This window comes from Sminthopsis crassicaudata, chromosome 4 (genome assembly GCF_048593235.1).
Source record: "Sminthopsis crassicaudata isolate SCR6 chromosome 4, ASM4859323v1, whole genome shotgun sequence".
NCBI classification, from domain to species: domain Eukaryota; kingdom Metazoa; phylum Chordata; class Mammalia; order Dasyuromorphia; family Dasyuridae; genus Sminthopsis; species Sminthopsis crassicaudata.
In genome coordinates this window covers 324,744,703-324,764,541 of record NC_133620.1, presented here as the reverse complement: position 1 = coordinate 324,764,541, position 19,839 = coordinate 324,744,703, and the positions used below count along the sequence as shown (strand labels likewise).

General features: G+C 34.3%; 1 protein-coding gene across 8 annotated transcripts in view; it reads right to left on the bottom strand.

Moving 5' to 3' along the window:
• CEP112 (centrosomal protein 112) overlaps window positions 1-19,839 on the bottom strand; it is a 728,584-nt gene that overhangs the window by 686,634 nt on the left and 22,111 nt on the right. The window lies entirely within an intron of this gene.

The following is a 19,839-nucleotide window of genomic DNA, read 5'->3' as shown; positions in this document are numbered from 1 at the left end:
AGACTATAGGACAAAAAAATCTATCATACCAGCATTATGAAGCTGAGTAAAAAGGACATTGTTAGATTTAGCTAGAGAAATCATTGTTTTCATCAGATGTGAGTTCTACAAAATACCAACCAAGTTATTTTGCTTTTCTATTTTCATACATGGTAATCTATTAGTTAAGGAATGAAAAATTATATAATTCAGAAAACATAAGTAAATATACTTGAAAAGTTAATTATCTGGCTAATTATTTGATGGTGATTGGTTTGTGTTAATTAGCATCAATGGCATGCTTTCTTGTTTTGCCATAAATATGTCTTTCCTAAAATCTTCTGATTTTATTTTATTTGCAATTTATCAGATACTAACCACTGACTAAAATAGCTCCTGAAATCTATTTAATGATGTAATAGAATGGAAATACTGGGTCTAGAATCAGATTGGGTTCAAGTATTTCCACTGCTATGTGACCTTGAGCAAATCATTTCCCTTTTACTGAACATGTATCCTCATTCAAAAGGTTTCAACCAGATGAGCTCTTTGGACCCTTCCATAAACCCATGATTCTATATGAAAAGGCTCTTCCATATAACAAATATAAAAAACTCTAATTAAGCTCTTTTGTAGTTCATTTCTAATTCTCCAAATTAACTTCATTTTTAGATAGATATCTTTAACAGTAGAAACTTGAAGCTACATGGCATAATGGATAGAAGGTCAGCCTTATATTCAAAAAGTGTATAATACATATTTACTGAGTGCCCATGGAGCAGACATTTAACCTCTCAAAGCCCTTAATAAAGTCTCTAAAACTCTAAATTTCAGAAGTTCCCAATCTATCCTAGTGAAGGCTGCTTTTCCCTAGTGAAGGGAGGTGTCCACACTGATGAAATCATAGTACTGGACTTCTCCCAAAAAACATTAAACTAAAGATACACATTACTATTTGATCATATACAGATAATTTAGGGGATCTCTAAAATTCATAAATTAGTGGACTCTATCAAGTGCATAAAGTGCCTCAAAACCTGAGGAAAAAAACATTCTATTAAATTCCTTTTAGGAGACTATTTAAATAGAGTCCCAATATCTAAACCAGGGAAGGACAGAGCAAAGAAAGAGAACTATGTAGCAATATCACTAATGAATATTGATTCAAAAATATTAAATGAAAGTTATAAACCATTTAATAATTATGTTTACCTAATCAGATTACACAATTCAAATATCTTTAGATTTATGAAAACTGCATACTATCCCTTCCTGTTACTCTAAATGTAAATAGTTTGTAGGATTTTTTTTCCTAAAAGAAATTAATTATATTCATCTATTCAGCATAGCCTCCAATGCTGTCCAATTTTATCTTTTATTTTATCATTTTATGCATAACTCATTTGCTTAAAATTCTTTCCTATTTTTAAATAGGCATATGGATTAGATGTTAAATCTGATTAAATCAAGAACTTATAACACTCCAGGTTAATAAACTTACAATCATTAATATTACTTACTATAACTAAAACCACCAAAATCCTCAACAAGATTTTTTGCATTAAAGGTCATTCAATGAATAAGCTCCAAGAAAAGAGAAATTAAATTTGCTCAAATAACAAAAATTTTTTCTTATCCAAAAGGTTTTATTTTCAAAACACAAAAACAAACAAAAAAGTCATTAAGTGAAAGCTGAGAAAAACTTTTTCTACCTTTCTTCACCTGAGAGAACAATCCAAGATTATTTTCTTGGCATTTGTCAGTTAAGAAAATTGATATGTGTCCCAAAAGTTTAATCCTTGTTCTTTGCTTTAACCCCTAAATCCAACCAAAAGTGTCTTTTCACTTTTCCTAATAATTTCATAGATAAGTTGTTATGGGCCAGAATTCTGTACTTGAAACAAGGACATGCTAACTTAATGGAATTGATAAGACAATGGTTATCTAATTTAGCTTGGTGATTAATGGTATGATTGATTTAATCTTACAACAAATAATGGTTCCCTAAGTGACATAATGATTGAGTTATACTCAGTATACTGCATATAAACTGGGACAGTCTCAGCCAGAGACATTCCATCTCCAATCAGGCTCCTGGTAGCACTTTGGGAGAGACTGGTTCAGGCTCAGAGACAGACTCAGTAGGACTCAGAGAAGATAAAGGGCTGGAGGCTGGAGCACAAGCTCTCAGACTGAGACAGACTTCAAGACAGAGACCATCTTGGTGGTCCTCCTGCCTCCTCCACAAAAAACCAAGACACATTCCAGAGGACCTCCAGAAAGCTAGCCAAAGTCCCAGGCAAAAAGACAAAACTTTGAAAGATTCAATAAAGAATTTGGACTTTAACACCTGGCTATTCTCAAAGTGATTACTCTGCTACAACAAAAGCTGCTCCAAGGCCTTCAGAAAGCTAATCAGAACATTACATTTTGGCATCCGAATGTGGGGCCAAGGACCTACATCTGTGACCCAGAAATTAGGGTGAGTACAAAAACAGACAAACAGGAAAATTTGTTAAGGGCTAAACTAGTGTTTCAGCTGAAATGGGACAAATGTTTAGAAAGGAGCCTTCACCACCTCAAAGAAAATGTGTAGGATGCGTAGTTAAACTAATAAAAAACCAAGGTTTGATTTTAACTTGGGAGCAGATCATTGGACTTTTAGAAACATTACAGTACTCATCTCCTTGGTACTCTAAGAAAAATTAGAGCCAGACAAGCAGAAACTAGTAGGAAAGCAGTTAAGTGAATATTACAATGATAATGGTTCTGATTCAATTTCTAAAGAAACATTCTATACATATAACAATACAATTAGCTTTAGGAAATTACATTAGTTATAGAATAAGGAAAAACAAGAAAGTCCAGGAGGGGGAGAATACTGACAAACTTGGTGAAAAGCATGAAGAATTAGACAAGAAAGGAGTTAAATACACAACTGATGAAATTAGAGAATGTGGTGCTTCACAGCAGGAGCCATTAGGACATTCCCCATCCCCTGACTTACCCCCCTCAATTAACCCTTCATGGGTGGAAGAAGGAGGGGAGGAGGGACAGTGACACAATCAGCAACATCTATGAAGAACCTATGACATGATTACAAAAGGCACTAGTTAAAGCTAAAAAAGGACAAGATACATCTGATTTAAAAATAAAAGCATATTCTGTTATTCAAGAGTTTGATTCTTCAGGTCAAGAAAGTAGAAGATACACTCCTTTTGATTTGGAAAAAATTAAGGATCTGAAAAAGGGTTACACTCTTTATGGGGCTACATCATCTTATGTTAAGATGTTATTAGAGAATTTGGTTTATGAAATTTTAACCCCAAGTGATTGGAAATCTATAGCAAAGACAAGTTTAGACCTGAACAAAACTTATTGTGGCTTTTGGAGTATAGTGAACTAAGTAGAATACAAGACCAAGGAAATAGGCAGACTGGAATTAATATACAAATCACCTTTGACCAACTAGCAGGTAAAGGTCAGTATGCAAATGCTTTAGCACAGATTAATTACTCTTTGATAACATATAAGCAAATTGATGCTGCTTGGGGCACCCTCCCAGGAAGAAAGATAGAGGGGAAGCCTTCATGAAAATAGAGCAAGATCCAAATGAACCCTTTGCTGATTTTGTGGGATGTCTACAGACAGCTGCCATAAGAACAATTGGAGAAAATGCAGTTACAGAAATTATGATAAGACAACTGGCTAAGGAAAATGCTAATGAAGTCTGTAGAAGAATATACTAGGACTTCACAAGGATACTCATTTAGAGGAGATCATAAGATGCTGTGCCACAGTGGGCACAAATGCCTTTTATACCCAGGCTATAATGCAGAATATGGGAAGACAGGGTCCCTCTTGGCAGGGGACTTCCAGAAAGACTCGTCGATGCTTTCAATGTGGTAAAGTAGGGCACCTGAAAGCTCAATGTTGGCATAGAGATAGAGTAAGAAAACAGGGTGAGAGAACAAGACCCAAAACCCCATGTACAAAATGCAAGAGGCTTCCATTGGGCATCAAAATGTGGATTGACCCAGGGAAATGAGAAACAGGGCCCAGCTCCAAGACCTCAAGCAAAAAATAGGTGTAACATGATGGCAGCCAAGTTCACATCCAGAGAGTCTTTAGAAGTTCAGTACTGTGATGTGATCAATCAGCAGAGAAGTAATCAGATGGAAGAAAGAGATCACAATTGGGGAGAATATAGGCTTTTTAACCTGATGGAAGGGCAGTGTCCAGTGCAAACAGTTCCAATGTAATCTCCAGGTACTGTGGAGAGATCCAGAAAGTGGTGAATGGAAGGGACCAGATAGGTTAACTGCCTGGGGAAGAGGGTTTGCTTGTATCTCTACAGATAGAGAATGAATCAGATGGGTGCCAATGAGACGTATTCATCTTTTCCATCAGAGAGAGACAGAAAAAGAGAAAAAAAACCTCAAAACAAAGGAGAAGGCCTAAGAAACTTCTGACACTGAAAGAGCATGGCTGATAATAAGACTGTTACAGAACTTCAGAACCCGCAGGAATCATTGGATTCCCTGATACGAAAAATTGTTGATAAGACTGTTGCATAACTTCAAAATCTACAGGAATCATTAGATTCTCTAAGACATGATAAGACTGTTGCAGAATTTCAAAAACAGCAGGAACCACTGGATTCCCTGAGACATGATAATATTGATGCAAGAATTCAAAGTCTGCAGGAATCATTGGATTCCCTGACATGTGATGAGACTATTGCAGGACTTCAAAACTTGCAGGAATTATTGGATTCCCTGACACATGAAGTAATGGAAAATAGATTGGTTTGGGACTATTTCTAAGACTTATGGACATATATAATTCCTCATGTTGATTCACGTTGTTTGTTAAATCACCACTATATTGTTATACAGTTCTATATTGTTATGTGCTTATGTTGATCCATGTTGATGGATTTATGTATACTTGATTCAAGTGAGACCTTTCAGAAAGCCACTAATCTGGTTTGAATCCCCCTTTCCCTTTGGTGTTTTCATCTCCCTTCCTGAGACATCGGGGGGGGGGGGGCATGATCATCTCCTTTTTTGGTGTTTTCAGCTCTTTTTCTGAGAAGTCAGGAAGGGTGTGATCACCTCTTTTGGGGGTTCTCACCTCCCTGAGAAGTCAGGGAATAGTTCTAGAAGACTGATGCCTATTCTACAAGATTCATACCTATGAAAATGCAATTATATAATAATGTATATAAGCTGGGACAAATTCAACCAGATTCATTTCATCTTCCACCTTTGTGGTGGCTGGAGGCTGGAGCACAAGCCCTGGGATTAAGACAGACTTCAAGACAGAGACCAAGACACATTCCGGAGGACCTCAAGAAAGCTGGCCCGGGCCCCAGGCAAGGAAACTAGATTTTGAAGAAGATAATAAAGAATTTGGACTTTATTCCTGGCTATTCTTGTGGTGATTAATATGCTGAAACGAAGGCTAGTCCAGAGACCTCCTGAAAACCAACCAGAACATTACAATAAGTGTCTATCTGGGTCTAGATAGCCCTTTTCATACTCTCATCTCTCATCCCTCTTAACCAATTACTGTATTCCAAGTTGCCATACTCCAAGTTTCTTTACAAAGCTGAAAAGCCATGTTGGCAAGCTGCCATAACACCACAATTTTAGAGAACTGCCATACCATTACCTAAATCTGGACAAAGATTTGGATGCCCACACTATTCCCTTCCTATTTCCTGCAAGCTTTAAAGAAAATCTATTAATAAATCTACTTTAGACATGCAAGTGTTCTGTGAAAATTACTTTTTCCTGTCCCTAATGTGAAAATAGGCATACAATATAATCACTTATTGAAGAAATTTAAATGGACAGGAAAAACTAAAATTCTGAAAATTCAAGTAGCCCTCATTCCAATTGCTTCTATAGTAAGGGATCCTAATATACTCTCAAATGTTTAAACCTAACACAGTGGGAAATAAAAAACAGTTTATAGAAAACACCTTTCCTCTTCTCTTAGAACTTAAAGCCTATAATCAACTCAAACAACTACATTTTCTTATTTCAATGGATCTGTGGCATCATCAATCTGGCCTATCTCCAATAATATAAATTGCAATCTGATAATATTTTTTCACACTACATCCTCCTATAAATAAACTCCACCAAAACTGCTGGATCCTCACTTGAGTTCTCTTGATATTATATAAATACCTATGGAGCACAAAGGCTGCCACTCATTTGAAGATCAGCCTTTATCCCCATTCCACAATCTACCTTCCTTTCTAGTACCTTTATGTCATTTCTTTGTATGAATGTTAGTTATGTGTTATAGCCATGCACTTCTCTCATGCCTTTTATATGACCTTCAAATTTAATTTTTTAAAAACTTTTGGATTGAAACTTCTGAGGTGAGGCAGAGCTAAAATGGTAGAGAAATGACAGAGACTCACAAGAGTTCTCCCAAATTTTTCTCCAAACAACTTTAAATAATACCTCCACATAAATTCTGGAATGGTAGAACTCACAAAAGGACAGGATGAAATGATTTTCTAGCCCAAGACAACATAGAAGATCATCAGGAAAGGTCTATTGAACTGGCATAAGAATGGAACACACTCAGCTCACGCTGCATTAGCAAAGGCCCCCCACAAGCAATCAGCAGCAGGCTTTGGGGGCAACCAAATCAGCAGAAGAGATCTTAGCTCACAGATGGGCTAAGGAAATTATAGGGGCTCCTTTGCTGGCATTGGATGCAGAATTCTATTGCATCATCCAAATTCAGATCACAGCATTGGGTTGTAGTCATAGAGGAAAAAGGAGAAATTAGTACACCAGAACTTACAGTCCAGCAGAACAGGAACCCTGGTCACAGTTATAGGGCAGTTATTAGTGCTTTGGGTTGTTCACAAACCAGGACACAGGCCAGGAGAATAATAAACACATCTCTCCTTAGATCATACCACTTTGGAAGAACTAAAACCCCCAGAACTTGTGCTGAAAACAACTGCTCAAAAAAAATATGAAGCTTTGGACAGAGCTCCCTCCATAGGAACAGAGCCTAACTTTAATATAAAGCTAAAAGTCAAGAAATAAGCTGGAAAATGAGGGGAAAAAAAAAAGAGACAACTATAAAAATGTATTATGGTGACAGGAAAGATCAAGTCACAAACTCAGAAAAAGACAACAAAGGCAAAACTGTTTCATCTGAAGTCTTTTAAGAAAAATGTGAATTGGTCTCAGGCTCAAAAAGGAATTTTAAAATCAAATAAGAGATAAAGGAAAAATCAGAAAAGGAAATGAAAGTGATTCAAGTAAATCATAGGAAAAGAGTCACAACAAGTTGGTAAAGGAAGCACAAAATAAATAAATGCTTTAAAAGACAGAATAGGTCAAATGGTAAAATTGGCAAAAAAAATTTGATGAATTGTAAAACAACATTAGCCAATTGGGAAAAGATATACGAAAAATCACTACAGAAAAGAACTTCTTAAAAGACAGAATTGGCCAAAGGAAAAAAAGATATACAAAAATTCATTGAAAAAAATAATTCATTAAAAATTGCAAGAAATTATTCCAGAAAACTGTCCTAATATTATAGATCTAGAACGTAAACTAGAAATTGAAAGAGATCCCAAAATAAAAACTCCTGGGAATATCATAGCCAAATTCCAATGCTCCCAGGTCAATGAGAAAATATTGCAAGCAACCAGAATGAATCAATTTAAGTATTGTGGGACCAGAGTCAGAATTACAAAAGATTTAGCAGTTTCTACATTAAAGAATCAGAGGACTTGGAATATGTTTCAGAGGGCAAAGGAACTAGGATTATAATCAAGAATTACCTATCCAAAAATACTGCAGAAGAAAATGGACATTCAATGAAAAATAGGACTTTCAAGCATTCCTGAAGAAAAGACCCAAGCTGCTTTTTGTGGTGGCAAACAATTGGAAAAATCCAATCAATTGGAGAATGGCTGAACTAGATGTGGTACATGATGGCACTGGAATATTATTGTTCTGTAAAAAATTATGAGCAAGCTGATTATAGAAAGTTCTAGAAAGATTTAAATTAACTGATGCTCAGCAAAACAAGCAAAACCAGGAATACATTGTACACAACAGCAAGAATGTGCAATGATCAACTGTGAAAGGCTTGCTTCTGCTCAGTAATTCAGTGATCCAAAGCAAATCCCAATAGACTTTGGGCAGAAAATGCCATCTGCATCAAGAAAAAGAACTAAGGAGACTGAATATAAATCAACATATGCTATATTCACTTCTTTTTTTCTTTTTTCTTTTATTTAACTCTCTCCCATGATTTTTCCCTTTTGCTCTAATTTTTCTCTCCCAACGTAATTCATAAAACAATATATTAGTGGTGTTAAAAAAAAAAAAAAAAAGAAAGAAAAGGAAAGAAAAAAAGAAAAAAGACGAGCTAAATGGAAAATTTGACTTTCAAATAGAAGACCAAAGAAAAGCATAAAAAGGTTAACAGGAAAAAGAAAGCATAAGGAATTCAATAAGATTGAACTCTTTATATATTTCTATATAGGAAGATGATATTTATAACTCCTAAGAATTTTCTCCTTATTAAGACAATTAAATGATAAGAGGACACAAGTCTGAGTTGAAAATAATGGACTATCTCTAAAACATATACAATTAAATCAAGGAGTGAGAAAGAGGAATGATTTGGGAGAAAGGGAAGGGAGAAATAGGATGTCTGGATAAATTATGTCAAAAACATTTTTTTTTTTTTGGTAAAAGAGTTTTTACAATGAAGGAGAATATAGGAAAGATGAGTAGACTTAAACCTTATCATTGTATTTGGTTTTTACATGCGTACACAATTGGGTACAGAAATCTATCTTATATTAAATATAAATAAAATACTATTATTTGGGGTAAAAAAATCTATATTACTCTGTAGGAAAGTAGGAGGGGAAAGGGGTATGAAAGAGGATGAGGAACTGATAGAAGAGTGGGCAGATGAGGAGAGTAAGTAATCAAAAAGGATGGCTAAAATAAAGAGAGAAAGAACAGGATAAATGAAAATATGATAGAGGGAGATAAACTGTGAAAAAAATTTTACAGCAAGTATTTCTGATATATGATTCATTTCTTAAACATATAGAGAACTGAGTCAAACTTATAAAATAAGACCCATTCCCAAATAACAAATGGCCAAAAGATATGAACAAAAAGTTTTCAGGCAAAGTAATCACAACTATTTGTCATTATGGCATTATGATTGAGATAGAATTAATAAATTGGATGTTCTCAGAAAAATCTGGAAAGATTTACACGAAATTAAGCAAAGTGGAGTGAGCAAAAGCATAAAAACAATACATAGGAACAGCAATAACGCATGATGATCAGCTATGAATTATATAGCTATTCTCAGCAATACAATGATTCAAGAAAAAATGCTATCCATTTCCAGAAAAAGAATTGATGAAGTCTGAATGAAGATTGAAGCATACTTTTTTTAAATCACTTTATTTTTTCATGAGTTGTTGCTATTGATCGTTTTAAGTGATCTGTTTTTTTTTTTAGAATATGATCAATATGAAAATGTTTTATATGTCCACACAAGATATCTATCTCTATTAAATTGCTTGCCTTCTCAATGAAAAAGCATCAAGGAATGGAGGAAGAGAAGATGGAACTCAAAATTTATAACAATGAATGTAAAAAAAAATTTTTACACGTAATTGGAAAAAAAGTAAAATAATATAGAATTTTTAAAAAAGGAAAAAGAAAACTAGAGTTCTATGACTAGACATTATTACCTGAGGGACAACAAGATATTGAAAAGGACATTTGTTTTAGGGAGATACATGGAGCATTATCAAAAATATTGTGCAAGTCCCTTGAGGTAACTTAACCCACTCTCCTCTTCAATTGTAGGCCAAATTTACTGTCTAGACACAATATCTGTGCCAAATAAATGAACCAATAGACTAACCTTATGGGATTATCTGCCTAACTGCATATCATGTCCTAGAAAATAGGCGTTCTTTATTGTATCATTTTTCCAATGAGAATTTTAAGACTAAACTCATTTAAGTTATTAATGATACTTGTAACTTCTAAGTTATTAAGTAAGTTACATGTAAATCTCATTTAGAAAGTTCTGCTACATACAAGGGCTTGATGGCTAGAAATTGGAAAATGAATGGATGCCCATCAATTGGAGAATGGTTGGGTAACTTATGGTGTTTGAATGTTATGGAATATTATTGTTCTGTAAGAAATGACCAGCAGGATGAATACAGAGAGGCTTGGAGAGACTTACATCAACTGATGCTGAGTGAAACGAGCAGAACTAAGAGATCATTATACACTTCAACAACAATACTGTATGAGGATGTATTCTGATGGAAGTGGATATCTTCAACATAGAGAAGATCTAATCCAGTTCTAATTGATCAATGATGGACAGAATCAGCTACACTCAGAGAAGGAAGACTGGGAAATGAGTGTAAACTGTATTTTTTGTTTTTCTTCCCAGGTTAGTTTTACCTTCCGAATGCAATTCTTCCTTTGCAACAACAACAGCAACAACAACAAAAAATTCAGTTCTGCACACATATATTGTATCTAGGATATACTATAACATATTTAATATGTATGGGAATGCCTGCCATCTAGGGGAGGGGGTGGAGGGAAGGAGGGGAAAATTTGGAACAGAAGGGAGTACAAGGGATAATGTTGTAAAAAATTACCTATGCATATATACTGTCAAAAATGTTATAATTATAAAATTAATAAAAAAAGAGAAAAAAAAAAAACAAGGACTTGATGATTTGCTCACAATAGCATTTGCAAATGGGAACATTTAAAAAACTTCACCATCTGTAAAGCAAACCTATTTAATTTAGACTTTGCACTGGAAGACCTCCACAATAATAGGAAATATGTATATATTTCCTTCATAACTAACTTGATTATAATAATCAGAGGCTAACTAAACAACATTACCTTGTTGTACCTGTCAAGGAATATTGTATGATTTTGATATTTGCATAGAAAATATCTTGTTAAACAAAAACATAAAGGTATCATTTTTGCTCTATGGAATGAAATGTATTTTGAGTTAGTTTTTATAGTCATCTAACACGAAACACAGTATGACCTTGTATTCTACAGAGCTTTCAGTAAATTCTGAGACTATAAAGACATGGTCTGCTGCACAATGTCATTTGAGAAATCTACTTGTTTTCATGTCTTGATCAAATTCCTTCAAAAATTAGGTCTGAGTTCTGGGTCTGCCATTTGCTACCTGAATAGCCAGGTACATGCTCTTTAACTTGAACATGGAACTGATGCTTATATTATCTCCCCCATAGGCTGCTGTGTAAATAAAGTAAATTAATACATTTTAAAAATATATTCCTTCAATGTATAGGAACTTCAGTCTCATAAAATGTTGTTTATGATGGCAAAGAAGGCAAACAAGTCAATAGTGATTAATTTGCCGTTGGTCAAGATTTTTTCCAAGCTTTTGGTTCTATCATTTCTTTCAAACACATGGATAATTGACCCCTTGATGCTATTAATTTCATTCTCAGGTCAGCTCACTCCCTGAATTTTCTACCTCCTGGCCAACAGTCTTTCCCTCAGATGCCCTGCAGAAAACTAAAACTAAGGGTACCGATCAACTTAAAAGTGGCTGGAAAAAAATTTGTGGTATATGGTATATGAATGTAAAGTTATGAGATAGTTTCAGAGAAATCTATTGTATACACTAATGCAAAATGAAATAAACAGAACCAGAAGAATAATTCATATGATATCAATATTATAAAAATAAACATTTCTTAAGGACCTAAGAATTCTAATCAATGAAATGATCAACCATTATCCCAGAAGATTAATGAGGGAAAATGCTATCCACCTCATGACAGAAAGTCAATAATATGCAGAAGACATATTTTTGAATATGAATTTTTTGATTATGCTTAGGGTTTTTTTGTAGTAGAAATTCTTAATAACTGCAAAAAAGCAAAATTTAACTTTAAAGGTGTCCCCGTGCTACTTCTTGAGAGGCCCTACCCAATGCTCACTTCAGTATCAGTTCAGCTGATTCTTAGACTTCTCCACTTCCTTATCAATAACATTGCCCCTGTGTAGGTACTATCCTTGCTCTACCTGCCTTGCTTTCCAGGTCTTTTTAAATTTATTCTTCCCTCATTAAGAGTACAAGTTCTTTAAAGGTAGGAACAGTCTTGTTTGCTTGTCTTAGTAACCCCATTATCTTTACTAAGCTCTTAACTATTTATCAAATATGTAGCACCTCCTGCACAGATCTTTTCTATATAAATGTGGTCTAGTCCACTTACTATATTCTCATCTTTATTTTCTCTGGCACAACTGCTACTTCTCATGTAGAACATGAGTCTGTGAGATTAGGGTGCAAATACTAAGGAATCACTGTCAGTGATGAAAAAAAAAAGTTATGGCATCATAGCCTTAAAAAGTTATAGAAGACCTCGGAGATAATTGAGTCCAATCCTCAGAGGTCATTGAGTCCAATTCCTTCCTTTTATCAATGAAGAAAATGCAGTTCAAAAAAAAAATAACTTGAAAAATTAAAGATTTAAATTTGGATCCTTCAGTATAACACTGTCCACTATGCCATGTTTTATGGAGAAAAAAATCTTAACAAATCTTTTGCATTTTTCATCTGTTTGTCATATTTTTGGAATTATTCTTTAATGTCCTCAGATGATTTTCCTTGATTTGAATACCTTGTGAATCAATTTGCAAACTCTGTAAATTACTACTAATTTATAAGGCAAGAGTATTCATAACCTTCCACTATTTTCCTTCATAAGACCTTGCAAACAGGTTGATATTCCATGAACATTGTTGTCTTTGGCTGTTCTCTTTCTGTTTAACAAAGTGATCAAAAATTTGACTGACGGCTTTTAGGTTGTTTTGATTTCACTGTTGGGGATATTCATTTACATCAGTTAAATTCCTTAAGAAATAGACTTACTCTATTAGTATCTATTTTTTCATTCATTTCTAATTTAATCCACCTCAACTGATTGTTTAAACAGGGCAGGTAGTAGTTGCCTCAACAGCATATACATGGCTATATTTTCTCCTCATTTTAATTCTCCTAGTTTAATACAGATTATCTTTTTTCTAAATAACAAATTTTTTAAAAATTATATGTGATGTAAAATGTATGGGATTGCCTGTCATCGGGGGGAGGGAGTGGAGGGAGGGGGGGATAATTTGGAAAAATGAATACAAGGGATATTATAAAATATATATAATAAAAAAATTATATGTGAACACTTTTAATTAATTAAATTAATTTTATTAATTAATAATTAAAAGCTAATTAAAGGGTTTACATATCATTTTAGAAATTGGCTCTTATTTGTTGTTATAAGTAGTTTTCATTTTCTGTTTTCTAGTGCTCATAACATTCATGCTTCCTAATTTTCTTCAAAGTGTTAATGATACCTAGGTATGAAATTTTTATATCATCTGCAAGCCCCTGATCTCTCCATTTATTTCATGAACTATGTTTTCTAACATATTTTTCACCATTCTTTCCTTTATCCACTTTTGCATAGAAGTCACTAAGTATAAAAGTTTATGCTACTTTAATCTAGAAAATCTTGGGGGGGGGGGCAGAGCCAAGATAGTAGAGAGGACACATGCTTCATTCTGAGCTCCCTTCTACCCTCACTTACTGATTACCAAATTCAGCCTCTGAAATAGTGCTTAACTGGTAGAATCCATGAATAATGGGAGTACAACAAATTACCAGCACAAGATAATCTGGAAGATCGCCAGAAAATGTCTGTGTTGATCATGGGGAGGAGCCCAGCGCAGGCAAGGAGGCACAACATGGAGGCTAGTGCACACTGAGCAGACTGGGGGCAGGTTGCAGTTTCCTGGGGGTGGAGAATTTGCAGGGAGGACTCTACCACAGATTGGCGGCTCTGCTTTGGTTGCAAATCAATAGATCAGCAGAGAAGTTACACAAACGCCAAAGGTAGAGTGTATCCCAAAACATCAGAGTTTAATAGGACCTGGCCACACCCACCCAGCAAGGGAGTTACTCAGCATGGACTACAGTATAGCTGCACAGCCGCATTCTGCAGCACAAGGCTTTGTAGTCACACTTCTGCATAGCAAGGGCTCTTCCCAGAGCAGTCATATTTCCACAGCTCAGCCTCTCTTTGCAGCCCATTTGCAAGACAGCTATTGCCCCCATTGTTTGTCCCTGTTTGTTAGAGGAAGCTGGGAACCTCATTGCCCTAAAGGCAGACCCCAAGGACTTTTAAAAAAAAAATGAGTAAAAAAGCAAAGCAAAATCTAACTATAGATAGCTTCTATACAGAAAGAGAGCAGATTTCCAACCCTGAGGAGACTAATAGCAGACAGTCTCTGGAAAAACCCCAAAGGGGGATATAGCCTGGTCTCCATCACACAAGGCTCTCCTAGAAGAAATTATAAAACATCTTAAAAGAGAGCTAGAAGAAAAATGGAGAAAGGAAAGAGAAGCTATGCTCAAGAGTACAGAAAAGGCATATGAATCATTAAAAGAAAGATTTGAAAAAGAAAACAGCTCCCTAAAATGTGAATTGGAAAAGGTAAAGAACTCCCAGGGAAACAGAATTTATGAATTGGAAAAGATAAAGAACTCCCAGGAAAGTAGGATTTGTGAATTAGAAAAAGAAAATAACTCATTAAAAAAAAATAGTGAAATGAAAAAAAAAATTCCAAAGAGCAAAACAACTCATTTAAAAACTCCATTGGACCTATACAAAAAGAAGTTAAAAAAAGTTAATGAAGAAAATAACTCATTAAAAATCAGAACTGGACAAATAGAAATGAATGATTCATTAAGATATCAAGAATCAGTCAAGCAAAACCAAAAAAATGAAAAAACAGAAAAAAAAATGTTAAATATCTACATGGAAAAACAACAGACCTGGAAAATAGATCTAGGAGAAATAATTGGACTTCTTGAAAATTATAATGAAAAAAAGAGTCTAGACAATATTTTACAGGAAATCATCAAAGAGAACTGCCCAGATGTAAAACAATCAGAAGGTAAAATAGGCATTGAAAGAATTCATTGAACACCTTCTGAAAGAGACCCCCCCCCAAAAAAAAAAAAAAAAACTCCAAGGAATATTGTGGCTAAATTTCAGAATAATCAGACTAAGGAAAAAATATTACAAGCAGCCAGAAAAAAAAAAAATCAAATACTGAGGAGCCACAATAAGGATCACTCAGGATCTAGCAGCTTCCACATTAAAGCATCAAAGGGCCTGGAATCTGATATTCTGAAAGGCAAAAGAACTTGGGATGCACTCAAGAATAAACTACAAGTTGAGCATTTTCTTCCAGGAAAGAAGATGGATATTTAATAAAACAGGTGAATTCCATTTATTCTTAATGAAAAAACCAGAGCTAAACAAAAAATTTGACCTCCAAATATAGGACTCAAGAGAAGCATAAAAGATAGTAAGCACTCTTGAGAACTGTATTTCTGTTGCAAGCACATGTACAATTTGATTTTACTGTTATAATACCCCCCAAAAAAAGGAGACTTAGAAGTGGAAAGGGGATTGTATCAGAAAAAAAGAAAGAGATAAAAAGAGGAAAATTATATCCCACGAATAGGCTAAGGAAACTTATCATATCTGAAGGAATTAAGGGAAGGGGAGGAACATTGTGTGAATCTTACTCTCATTAGATTTGACTCAAAGAGAAAGTATTAGACATACTTGGTTTACAGAGAAACTTCTCTCACCTCATTAAATAGTGGGAGAGGAAAAGGGAAAAGGAAGAGAATAGGTTAAATAGAAGAGAATATAGAAAAAATTAGGGAAAGGTATAAGAAAGGGGAAGGGACTCAAAGGGAGTAGGAGGGATTCTAAAGAGAACTGTGTGAGGCAAGTGGTGTCCATAAGTTTAATTTTGTTTAGGGGGGGAAGAGGGAGAAAGAAAAAGAAAAGCATAAGATGGCAGGAAATACAGGATTAGTAATTTTAACCATAAATGTGAATGGGATAAACTCCCCCATAAAACAGAGGCAGATAGCAAACTGGATCAAAAGCCAGAATCTTACAATATGTTGTTTACAGGAAACACATTTAAAGCAGGATGATACATATAGAGTAAAGGTAAAAGGCTGGCGCAGAAGCTATTATGCTTCAGGTGAAATCAAAAAAGCAGGGGTAGCCATCCTTATCTCAGATCAAGCAAAATCAAAAATTGATCTAATTAAAAGAGATAAGGAAGGAAACTATATCTTGCTAAAGGATAGCATAGACAATGAAGCAATATCAATACTAAACATATATGCACCAAAATAGCATCTAAATTCCTAAAGGAGAAGAGAGTTGCAAGAAGAAATAGACATCAAAACTATGATAGTGGGAGATCTCAACTTTGCACTCTCAGAATTAGATAAATCAAACCATAAAACAAATAAGAAAGAAGTTAAAGAGGTAAATAGGGTATTAGAAAAATTAGGTATGACAGATCTTTGGAAAAAACTAAATGAAGATAGAAAGGAGTACACTTTTTTCTCGGCAGTTCATGGAACCTACACAAAAATTGACGATATATTAGGACATAAAGACGACAAAATTAAATGCTGAAAGGCAGAATTAGAAAATGCATTCTTTTCAGATCATGATGTAATAAAAACTACATTCAACAAAAAAGCTAGGGGTAAATAGACCAAAAATTAATTGGAAAGTATATAATCTCATCCTAAAGAATGAATGGGTGAAACAGCAAATCATCGACATAATAATTTCGCCCAAGAGAATGACAACAATGAGACAATCTACCAAAATTTGTGGGATGCAGCCAAAGCTGTAATAAGGGGAAATTTTATATCTCTAGAAGCTTACTTGAATAAAATAGAGAAAGACAAGATCAATGAATTGGGCTTGCAACTTAAAAAGCTAGAAAAAGAGCAAATTAAAAACCCCTATCAAATACTAAACTTGAAATTCTAAAATTAAAAGGATAAATAAAATTGAAGGAAAAAAAACTATTGAATTAATAAATAAAACTAAGAGTTTTTTTATGGAAAAACCAGCAAAATAGATAAACATTTAGTAAATTTGATTAGAAAAAGGAAAGAGGAAAATCACATTGTTAATCTTAAAAATGAGAAAGGAGAACAGATTTAAATAATTGGAAAGACATTCAGTGCTCTTGGATAGGCCGAGCGAATATAATAAAGATGACAATACTCCCCAAACTAATCTATTTATTTAGTGCTATACCAATCAGACTCCCAAGAAACTATTTTAATGACCTAGAAAAAATAACAACAAAATTCATATGGAAGAATAAAAGGTCGAGAATTGCAAGGGAACTAATGAAAAAAAAGTCAGAGAAGGTGGTCTAAGTGAACCTGATCTAAAGCTATATTATATAGCAGCAGTCACCAAAACCATTTGGTATTGGCTAAGAAATAGACCGGTAGATCAGTGGAACAGATTAGATACAAAGGACAAAAAAGGGTACATCTATAGCAATCTAATCTTTGACAAACCCAAAGATACCAACATTAGGGATAAAAATTCATTATTTGGAAAAAACTGTTGGGAAAACTGGAAATTAGTATGGCAGAAATTAGATATGGATCCACACTTAACACCATATATCAAGATAAGATCAAAATGGGTCCATGACTTAGGCATAAAGAATGAGATAATAAATAGATTAGAGAAACAGAAAATAGTCTACCTCTCAGACCTGTGGAGGAGGAAGGAATTTATGACCAGAGGAGAACTAGAGATCATTATTGATCACAAAATAGAAGATTTTGATTACATCAAACTAAAAAGTTTCTGTACAAACAATACTAATGCAAACAAGATTAGAAGGGAAGTAACAAATTGGGAAAATATTTTTAAAAGTAAAGGTTCTGACAAAGGTCTCATTTCCAAAATATATAGAGAACTGACCCTAATTTATAAGAAATCAAACCATTCTCCAATTGATAAATGGTCAAAGGATATGAACACACAATTCTCAGATGAAGAAATTGAAACTATATCCACTCATATGAAAGAGTGTTCCAAATCACTACTGATCAGAGAAATGCAAATTAAGACAACTCTGAGATACCACTACACACCTGTCAGATTGGCTAAGATGACAGGAACAGATAATGATGAATGTTGGAGGGGATGTGGGAAAACTGGGACACTAATACATTGCTGGTGGAGTTGTGAAAGACTCCAGCCATTCTGGAGAGCAATTTGGAACTATGCCCAAAAAGTTATCAAACTGTGCATACCCTTTGACCCAGCATTGCTGCTATTGGGCTTATATCCCAAAGAAATACTAAAGAGGAGAAAGGGACCTGTATGTGCCAAAATGTTTGTGGCAGCTCTTTTTGTTGTAGCTAGAAACTGGAAGATGAATGGATGCCCATCAATTGGAGAATGGTTGGGTAAATTATGGTATATGAAGCTTATGGAATATTATTGCTCTGTAAGAAATGACCAGCAGGAGGAATACAGAGAGGCTTGGAGAGACTTACATCAACTGATGCTGAGTGAAATGAACAGAACCAGAAGATCGCTGTACACTTCAATGCTGTATGAAGAGGTATTCTGATGGAAGTGGATATCTTCAACATAAAGAAGATCCAACTCACTTCCAGTTGATCAATGATGGACAGAAATAACTACACCCAGAGAAGGAACACTGGGAAGTGAATGTAAATTGTTAGCGCTACTGTCTATCTACCCTGGTTACTTATACCTTCGGAATCTAATACTTAATGTGCAACAAGAAAATGGTATTTACACACATATATTGTATCTAGGTTATATTGTAATACATGTAAAATGTATGGGATTGCCTGTCATCGGGCGGAGGGAGTGGAAGGAGGGGGGAGATAATTTGGAAAAATGAATGCAAGGGATAATATTATAAAAAAAATTACTCATGCATATATACTGTGGGAAAAAATTCTAAATAAAAATAAATTAATTAATTTATATATATATATATATATATATATATATATATATATATATATATAGGCTGCCCAGATAAACAGAGGAGGAAGTAAATTGGTTAAATAGTCCTAGTTTCGAGAGAGAGAGAGAGAGAGAGAGAGAGAGAGAGAGAGAGAGAGAGAGAGAGAGAGAGAGAGAGAGAACAAGTTATTAATCAATTCCCTAAGAAAAAATCCCCAGGATCAGATGGATTTACATGTGAATTCTACCAAACATTTAAAGAACAATTAACTCCAATGTTATATAAACTATTTGAAAAAAAAGGGAATGAAGGAATCCTGCCAAATTCCTTTTATGACACAGATACCAAAATCAGGTTGAAAACAGAAAGAAAATAATAGACCAATCTCTCTAATGAATATTTATGCAAAAATCTTAAATAAAATATTAGCAAAAAGATTACAGAAAATCATTGCCAGGATAACTAAGACTGGGAAAGGCTTCTTGCAGAAGGTGAAATTTAGCTTAGATTTTAAGGAAGACAGGAAGTAAAGATAAAGATATAGAGAGTTCTAGACTTGGGGGACAATCTATTTGCTTTAAAAGCTGCCTAGTGAAGTAGATTTTTACCTCATTGGATGTCTTCAAATAGAGGCTGTACAATGATTTGCCAGATATATAACTATTATAAATTGAACTAATTGGTGCTAAATTTGCCCTTTCTAAAATTCTCTGATCTTTTTTCTAACTATATAGAAAAACAAAATCACTCACTGAAAGATTTACATCAAAAGTTATTTCTGGTAAAGAAATACATATGGATGAATGTGTGTATAAATACAATCAATAAGCATACAGTATATGCTTGCCGTATAATTTGAAAGATGATACAACTA